Here is an 8369-nt window from a genome sequence, read left to right on the forward strand (position 1 = left end):
TTGTTGCACACTGACGCATCTCTGAGCTAGGAGAAGCTTACATGGACAGCAGAAGTTTGGCTCTTGCGTTTAGAGTGGAATGGTGTCCTGAGCTCTTGCTGGTCATTGATGAGTACAGGGAAGAGGGCATGGCTGTATTGACTGGTCAGCTGGAATCACCGTCACATCAGGAAAAATGACTGAAGAGTCATGCTGTAAGGGTGCTGTCATCATAGCTGGAGACACATAGTCTTCTATGCTGTCATCCCCACAGCTCCTGTCAGACTTGCCCTGACAGGCCAGTTTAGTTAGAGTGGAGGGACTCATCGGGGATGCAGAGACTGGGGTCCATGAGGCACTGACACAGGCAGGACAGTGAGAGAGCTGAGGAACAGGAGGACTGGGAGCCATGGTCCCCAATATACCATCTAGTGTGCCAACCTTATTCCTTATCTCTGCGAACTTTGACTTTTCTTTTTTCCAGAACTTGACTTCAGGATTCTAAAAAAGAAAAAACAAAAAAAAACAAAAAGACCTGGCAAGGTGGCTCCCTCCTGTAATCCCAGCATTTTGGGAGGCCAAGGCAGGAGAATCACTTGAGCCCAGGAGTTTGAGACCAGCCTGGGCAACATAGTGAGACCCCATCTCTATTTAGAAAACAAAACAAATAAAAAACAACAAAAATAGTATCCATGTATAGTCATATATCTAGTATATACCAGGCACACACAACAACTCTTTTGCTTATTTTCTTTTGCCCATACTAACCCTCCCCTCACCCACTCCCTGCCCTTATCTTTCCCTTCAGCTTCTTGTTTGCTTTGGCCAAGGATGGGAGATAGTAATGGAGGTCAGAGAACGACAGGACAGAAAAATAGGGGTATTTATTTTCCACATCTCCATGTCCATAGCCCCTAGGCCAAAACCATTTTTCATGGACTTACAGAATGCCCCATTTATTGCCATGATATCTGTATTAGTCCATTCGTGCACTGCTATAAAGAAATACTTGAGACTGGGCAACTTATAAAGAGGCTTAATTGGCTCATGGTTCTGCAGGCTTTATGGGAAGCATAGCTGGGGAGGCCTGAGGAAACTCATGATCCTGGCGCAAGATGAAGGGGAAGCAGGCACATCTTACAGGGCTGGAGCAGGAAGAAGAGAGTGAAGGGCAAGGAGCTACAAACTTTTAAACAACCAGTTCTCGTGAGAACTCACTCACTATTACAAGAACAGCAAGGGGGAAATCCATCCATGATCTAGTCACCTCCCACCAGGCCCCTCCTCCAACACTGGAAATTACAATTCAACATGAGATTTGGGCGGGGACACAGAACCAAACCATATTAACATCCCTCACAGCACTACCTCCTTTGAATGAACTCACATGCCAAAGAAAGGGTGGTAGAGATGGGCCTAGAGAAAGCAAGTAGCTGCCCCGTGCCCCTCAGCTAGAAAAGAGTCAACAGTCAAACCAGAGTTGATTGTGAACTCCCTGCTGTTTCCACCAAAGTGGCTGCACCTCATTATGGCCATGGTGGATATGTCTTCTAATATCATGGCAAAATGTTTGCCCTGCACTGAACCTCAACGAAGGTGATTTAAAATGTTACCAGGAGAAAACAGTGTGTTGTGGTGGAAAGTGCACTGAACTGAATGAGGGTGGTGAGATTTGAGGGCTGTCTGAGACAACAAGTGGGTATGTTACCTCACTTCTCTTGACCTCAGTTAGTCCTCCCCAACAGAAGGAGGGCGGAGAGCCAAAGGGGAGGTTGAGACCACCCTGGTTCAGGAATACTTCCCACCCACATCCAGTTGCCATTAACCAGAGCAATTCCATGTGCAGTTCCTTCTCCTTTGCAAGGTGAATCCTCATTCCTTCTCCTTTGCAAGGTGAATCCTGATTCTGTTCACCCCCATCTGAATGGTTGTGTGCTTTGGCGAAAGAACTCCCTGAGAAGGGACCTTTATCAGTGCCTCATAGCCTGTTGAGCTCATTTCCCTTGCCAAAGGACTGCTTTTCATGGGAGAGTAAGGCACTTCTGGCTGAAAAGATGTAAGGGAAACTTGCAAGAGGCTCTCTGGGAAGGGATTCCTTGCTCTTAAGAAGTTACCCAAGTGAAAGGATTTCTCTGTTTCCCACAGAAGCCATGAGGAGAGCCATCCTAAGAGGACACCATTCTATGGATAGGAAAGGGGACAGATGCAACGAATCTGGGTCCTTGTTGTCGGCATTGGCCCCTGATTTAAATGACCCTGGAACTGCCCTCTCTCACTTAACTTCTGGTTTTATGAAATAGTAAATGTTCCTACAATCTATGGATAATGCATTCAAACTCCTATGGTTCAAACTCTTTTCTGCTGGGTCTTCAGACTGTGTTCTTATATTCACTTCTAATATCCAAGGACATTGTCTAAGGGAGATAGTTCTGTCCTGATCATTTTTTTGGATCTTCTTATTTTGTTGTCTTTTCCAAACTACTATGTATTTCCTTTAAACAGTTACCCCAGTCAGGTATGGTCAAGTATCATATAATAAAAACTCTAGACATTTAGGACTCACTATCTTCTGAATTTGCTGCCTTTACTGTTCTCTATTCTCAATTCTCCCAGCTTTAAACGTTTTCTCCATTACCCAGTATTCAACTCTCTCTCTTCCTCGGGTTTGACTTTGAGTCCTGCCTTTTCTATTTCAACTTTAACTTCCCATTGGTTAAGATCCAGGGACTGAAGATTCTACTGCCTTCCTGTGATTTCGGTAATGTCCCTAGGACTTTCCCTCCCATTTCCTACCTCCGTATTATCCTCTTGATTCCCATTTGGGTCATCTCAGGATCTTTGCTTCTAATCCTTTTTTGTTGGAGCTTCTCTTCTGGACTCTACTGCTAGCACATCTGCTTGCTCAGTCCAGAGGTTTTATCCAGTTGCTGGGACTCCGCAGTCTGTCTGCACTGGCTCTAAGTTCCCTCCCTTAAGTGCTGAGTTGTCATCAACTCTGCTTCCCAAGAGGGTTGCTCCTCTTGCATGTGCACTTTATGAAAAAGGCCAGCAGCAGCTGTTACCTGGGAAGAGTTTCTCCCTCTGCAGAGTTCTGCACAGTTGTCTCTGCTCCTTCTCTGACAGACAGAAATTTAAATATTGCTCTGAATATTTTTGATGCAAAGAGACACACTCTCAAACTGTTCATACTCTGTTTTATGCTGCTGACCACCTTCTCATCCCCAGGCTTAGAAACCAGGCCTCCTTCTGTTTGGTATTAGGTATTTTAGGTATTTTGGTATTTATATGAGAACTACATTAGGAGCTGAGAGGTATGCAAAAATGTACAAAAAGTCTCCCTACCCTTGTTTTAGTAGGAGATGCCTGCCTACCTTCCAGCTCTTAAATTCCGTGCTTCCAAATAAGACAGTAAAATATTCCACTTTATGGATTGCTAACAGATTCTTGGACCGAAGCAAAAGTCACCTTTAACATACCTGATTGTATAACAATGCAAAGTACAGTGGTATAACATGTGCAATGCATTGTCTTTTCCTTCTAAAAACTCATTTTATGAAACTCCTTAATTGAATCAGGCTTGAACTTCCTGTGGCATAAAACCAAATAGAATTACACCAATGCTAAAAATGTAAATGTATCCCAGATACCACTGACTGATGTATTCATGGGAACATTTAAGCCTGAAGACTTGCATGCACGCATTTTGATGATAAAGCAGAGCCCAATGATCAAGCATTTGACATAGAAACATTTATGGGAACTTTTTTTAATTCTCTGTTTTCTTAGGATTTTAAAACTAGTTTTGACTTTGAAAGCCTAGAATGTCAGATCTGGGAAGATCTCAAAGAGATCAATGATTCATTCTTCGGATGGTGAAAGGGTGCCTGGAGGAGTAAAGAGACCACCCAAAGGCATTCCAAGTACTAATGGAGCCGAGGCCAGGTCAGTTCAGCACACCCGCGTTCAGTTTCTACTTTGTGCCTATGACTGCCCTGGACATTGAGATCCAGACGTAAAGACACAATGACTGCCCTTAAGGTCCCCCCCAAAGTGTTCAGATGTCCAGGTCAGTTCTCCTGCTTTCTTTCTCAATTCCGAATAGATTTCTTGAGAAATAGAAAACTCTATATTTTATTTAATAATTGGTCAGGCACGGTGGCTCACGCCTGTAATCCCCCCAAGGCGGGCAGATCACAAGGTCAAGAGATCAAGACCATCCTGGCCAACATAGTGAAACCTCGTCTCTGCTAAAAATACAAAAATTAGCTGGGTGTGGTGGTGCACACCTGTAGTCCCAGCTACTCAGGAGGCTGAGGCAGGAGAATCACTTGAACCCAGGAGGTGAAGGTTGCAGTGAGCTGAGATCCAAATAATAATAATAGAGCATGCTTAGGTGAGTAAGAAAAAATAAACGAATATCTTCCTATCTCCTAGTCTTGAGCCCCATTCTCCAAGCAGAATCCTACACTGAATGGCAGAGGGTCAATTAGCTCTGCCCATGGCAACTTCTTTCAGTGCCCATAATTCCACTGCAGAAGCTTAATTCTTATTATTCATTCATAACACATCCATGGATAGCCACAGCCTGGTGACATTTCGGCTCATCAACCTCTCCCTGTTCCGTGGCAGGTTAGGGGATATCCTTTGGAGAATGCATGTATGACATTCTCATTTTCCTTTTTTGGGGGTGGGAAAAAGGAGAGAAAGCAGCAACCCAAGTAGGAAAATTGCACAGGGTGATGTTACTCCACTAGTGTGAAGATTTTGGCTCTGATGTTGGGACCTGCTATCTCTCTTTTTAGTGCTGTTGCCAGGCAGACTTGTTACTGACACAAATTTTCCTCCCTGATAAGTTGAACTCTCCCCGCTCCCAACTTCATTATGCCTGCTGCCGGAGCTCTGCTATAGAGAAAGCCATGCCAGACACTGTGATTCACGTGCCTAAAATATCAACTGGCCTGAGTATGCGAGTGAAGCGATAAATCTGGAAAACATAATTCAGATCATCAGATGATGTATCTGTTCCTGCACACAGGCTGCAGCAGCCATGGCAAAATGCCCTCCAACTCTGGGGGCTACACCCAGGTAGAGGTTAAAGGATTTGACTTACAGACCAAGGAAAGGTGGGTGAGGAGGGCCAGGGCTGATATGCAGAAGAGGCCTTAAAACCACTGACATTCAGCACAGACACCAGACATGAGACTGGATTCAGCCTCTGAGACTGCAGGGAGAGGCTGGACAAGGAAGTATAAAGAGAGGTCCCAAAATCTTCTAATGTAAAGAACTTGGGCCAATGTGTAGTCCCTGAGTCTGGACATGAGAGAGAAGACAGGCTTCAGCTTCACTAGGAACTCTGTCAAGATGGTAAACAGAATTTACAGACTCTGGTAGGTGGACAGCTTCCTTAAAAGAACACTCTAGAAAAAGCCAACCAACACAGCCCTTCCTTTAGTGAACAGAGAAAAGTGCTCCCATTGAGCCACTTAATCATTCCAAAGCACAGAAGAGAAGGGCCTTATCTCTATAGCTGAGGCTGGGCCATCAGATCACAGGCTTTCCTGACCTGGGCCTGGGGACAGCTGGCTTGTTCACAAATGACGATGCTCCTCCGGGTCTGACATGCCAGGATTACTAGTTCCAAAGTAGTTTTAGAACTGTAGGAAAGTAAGGAGGGTTCATAGCTCACATTTCTAACCCTCACGCCCTGCTTTGCCAGGGTTAGGTCCTGCTGCATCAATATGATTCTACTCAAAAATCACAGCAGACCCTTTGGGGCTTTGTGCCTGGGGATGCGGGAGAATAACTGGGAGTAGACAGGAAACAGACCTGGGATGAGGTGGAGCTGGGAGCAGCGTTGGATATCCATTTAAGGAAATTAAGCAGTGATCCAGGTTCCACCCCAAAATGTCCAAGAGTTACACCCTAGTGAGCAAAGAAAGACCCATGAGTGGATCGAAAGTCTCTACCTGACATCATGATATCAGATGAATATGACTAGCGCACCTGTCTCCAGGCATCAGCCAGTGAGAAAATCTCAATGCACAACAAGGTGAAATACTGAGAAATTCATTGTAGCTTATCTCTTTTGCTACTGTGACCTATCAGCAAAAACAATGGAAAGATAATTTTCCCCTTTCCCTTCCAGGAAAGGCAGCCAGGGCTTTGTGTTCCCAGACCTGGGTGTCTTGACCCCAGGCAGGGAATTTCCAGCTATTTGTGAATCAGGCCCACCTGAGGGAATTAAGGAGGCTTCCAAGAAGGGAAAGGGGTAAGGTATAGAAGTTTTTGTTTTTTGTGAGTAAGAGCATGCCAGGGCCTGACCCTGAGGAGGTGGTTGGATCCTGGGAACTTGGAAAACAAGAAAGGGTAGGTTTGTAGGATTCTTCAGATAGCCTGTCCTCTAGACTTTGTGACCCAGCCAGATAAGAGATGGGTGTGGATGTTCACTGATCTTAGACTTTGTGGCTTTGGGAGCAGGATTAAGTGTTCTCTTAGGGTGCCTGGGGATGTGGAAAGGAGCCTCAAAGGCCATCTTTGTGGTTGCCTGGAGCAGAAATACCCAACAGAGGCAGGGACCTTCCTTTAGTGAACAGAGAAAAGTGCTTCCATTGAGCCACTTAATCATTCCAACACGTGTCATGTCAACACATGACAGAGGCTTCAAAGAGAATAAACAGCCACATGACAAGAATGACCCAACTGATGGACAATAAGCTGCTGAATGAGTTAACTTTGATGATCCGCCAGGTCCAAGACTTATAATTCTACATGGCCTCTGTCTCCTCTTTGCAAGCTGATCATGATGCAGAATGACTGACACAGCACCCATGAACTTCCAGATCATAAGCACGTTCTGTTCTCCTTCCTATCTGGGCTGGGGTGATGGTTGCACAGCTGTGCACCATCTGAATGCCACCATCTAGTGGTAAGTCCATGAGTGTGGATACTGGGGGAAGACATGAGTTGCAGATTGGCCAGGTCCTAGGTGCTGACAAGAAACATTACAAAAGCTTTAGATTTAACTTTAAAAACTTCTATTCTTTTCATTGTCAGAATGTGAAGCCCGCAGCTGCACATCATCAGGCACCAACATGCAGGGGGCCATTTCCTTGTTTGCACAGGAAGTTCCTGCGTACTCTGTATTGCTCTAGAGTCACACCACTGAGCCAGCCAAGGTCTCGACTCTGGCCCTGACACGTGGCTGGCTTTGACTTTGCTTTCTGAGTTCAGCTCATTTCCTGGGTCATCTCCCCAGTAAAGACAGCACTGCCTCATCAAGGCAGGTGCTCAGCAGGCCATGCTTAAAGTCCCTCGATGCCCTATGACTGGTCAGTGGTCTCAGGGGATGAGATATGTGGGTGTCAGTTGTCTTCCTCATGTCCCAGTGCTGTCCCCTTCACCTCTCTTTATCCCACTTTCTAATGTTCACCCTCTCTTCTCCATTCGTAAACTCCCAAGACTTCTTTAAGGTCTACCTTAAACACCCTTCTCTGGGATCCTTCCCAAAACCCCAGGCAGAACTCACTGCTTCTACCTCTACCCTTGGTCCATGATTTTATTTCATTGTAGATTATAGTCAATTGCTTACCTATCTTCCTTTTTCTTTTTTTCTTTCCTTTTTTTTTTTTTTTTTTTTGAGATGGAGTTTTGCTCTTGTCGCCCAGGCTGGAGTGCAATTGCAATCTTGGCTTGCTGCAACCTCCACCTCACAGGCCCAAGCGATTCTCCTGCCTTAGCCTCCCAACTAGCTGGGATTACAGGCACCCACCACCACACCTGGCTAATTTTTGTATTTTTAGTACAGATGGGGTTTCACCACGTTGGCCAGGCCAGTCTCGAACTCCTGACCCCAGGTGATCCACCCACCTTGGCCTCTTAAAATGTTGAGATTAAGGCATGAGCCACCATGCCCGGCCTCTTTCTCACTTAAAAAATTCTTGGTGAAAAAAAAGCCATCTTTTACTAATTCCCTAAGCCTTGTGTAAATATAAGTGTAATAAGTATTTTTCCTTATGTCTTTTACAAATTAATTTAAAAAGAAATCCTGTGTAGGTGGAAAGCCCAAACTAAGGAAATATCTGGTTTCCAAGAGATCACAAGCTATCCACGTCAAAAATTCTGGTAAAATTGCCTGTGGAAAGAGAAATTTTGTGTTTTAGAAAAATTATAGTAAAATATATATTAACATAAAATTTACAATTTTAACTATTTTTGTGTGTACAATTCTGTGGCATTAAGTACATTCACATTGTTGTGCAACCATCACCACTGTCCATCTCCAGAATGTTTTTATCTTTTCCAACTGAAACTCAGTATCCGTTAAACAATAACTCTTCATTTCCTCCCTCCCGCCCAGTCCCTGGCAGCCACCATTCTACCTTCTGTCTCTA

At 44.8% G+C, this 8369-nt stretch overlaps 1 long non-coding RNA gene across 3 annotated transcripts in view; it reads right to left on the reverse strand.

The window, feature by feature from the left end:
* Positions 1-525, reverse strand: part of LOC103886349 — a 44984-nt gene extending 44459 nt beyond the window's left edge. For all 3 annotated transcript variants that reach the window (XR_004184870.1, XR_001904905.3, XR_004184871.1), the window contains exon 1: positions 42-525. This is a non-coding gene — a long non-coding RNA (uncharacterized LOC103886349). The remainder of the gene's footprint in view (positions 1-41) is intronic.
* Positions 526-8369: the final 7844 nt, after the last annotated feature.

The sequence above is a fragment of the Papio anubis genome, chromosome 7 (assembly GCF_008728515.1).
Source record: "Papio anubis isolate 15944 chromosome 7, Panubis1.0, whole genome shotgun sequence".
Lineage (NCBI taxonomy): Eukaryota > Metazoa > Chordata > Mammalia > Primates > Cercopithecidae > Papio > Papio anubis.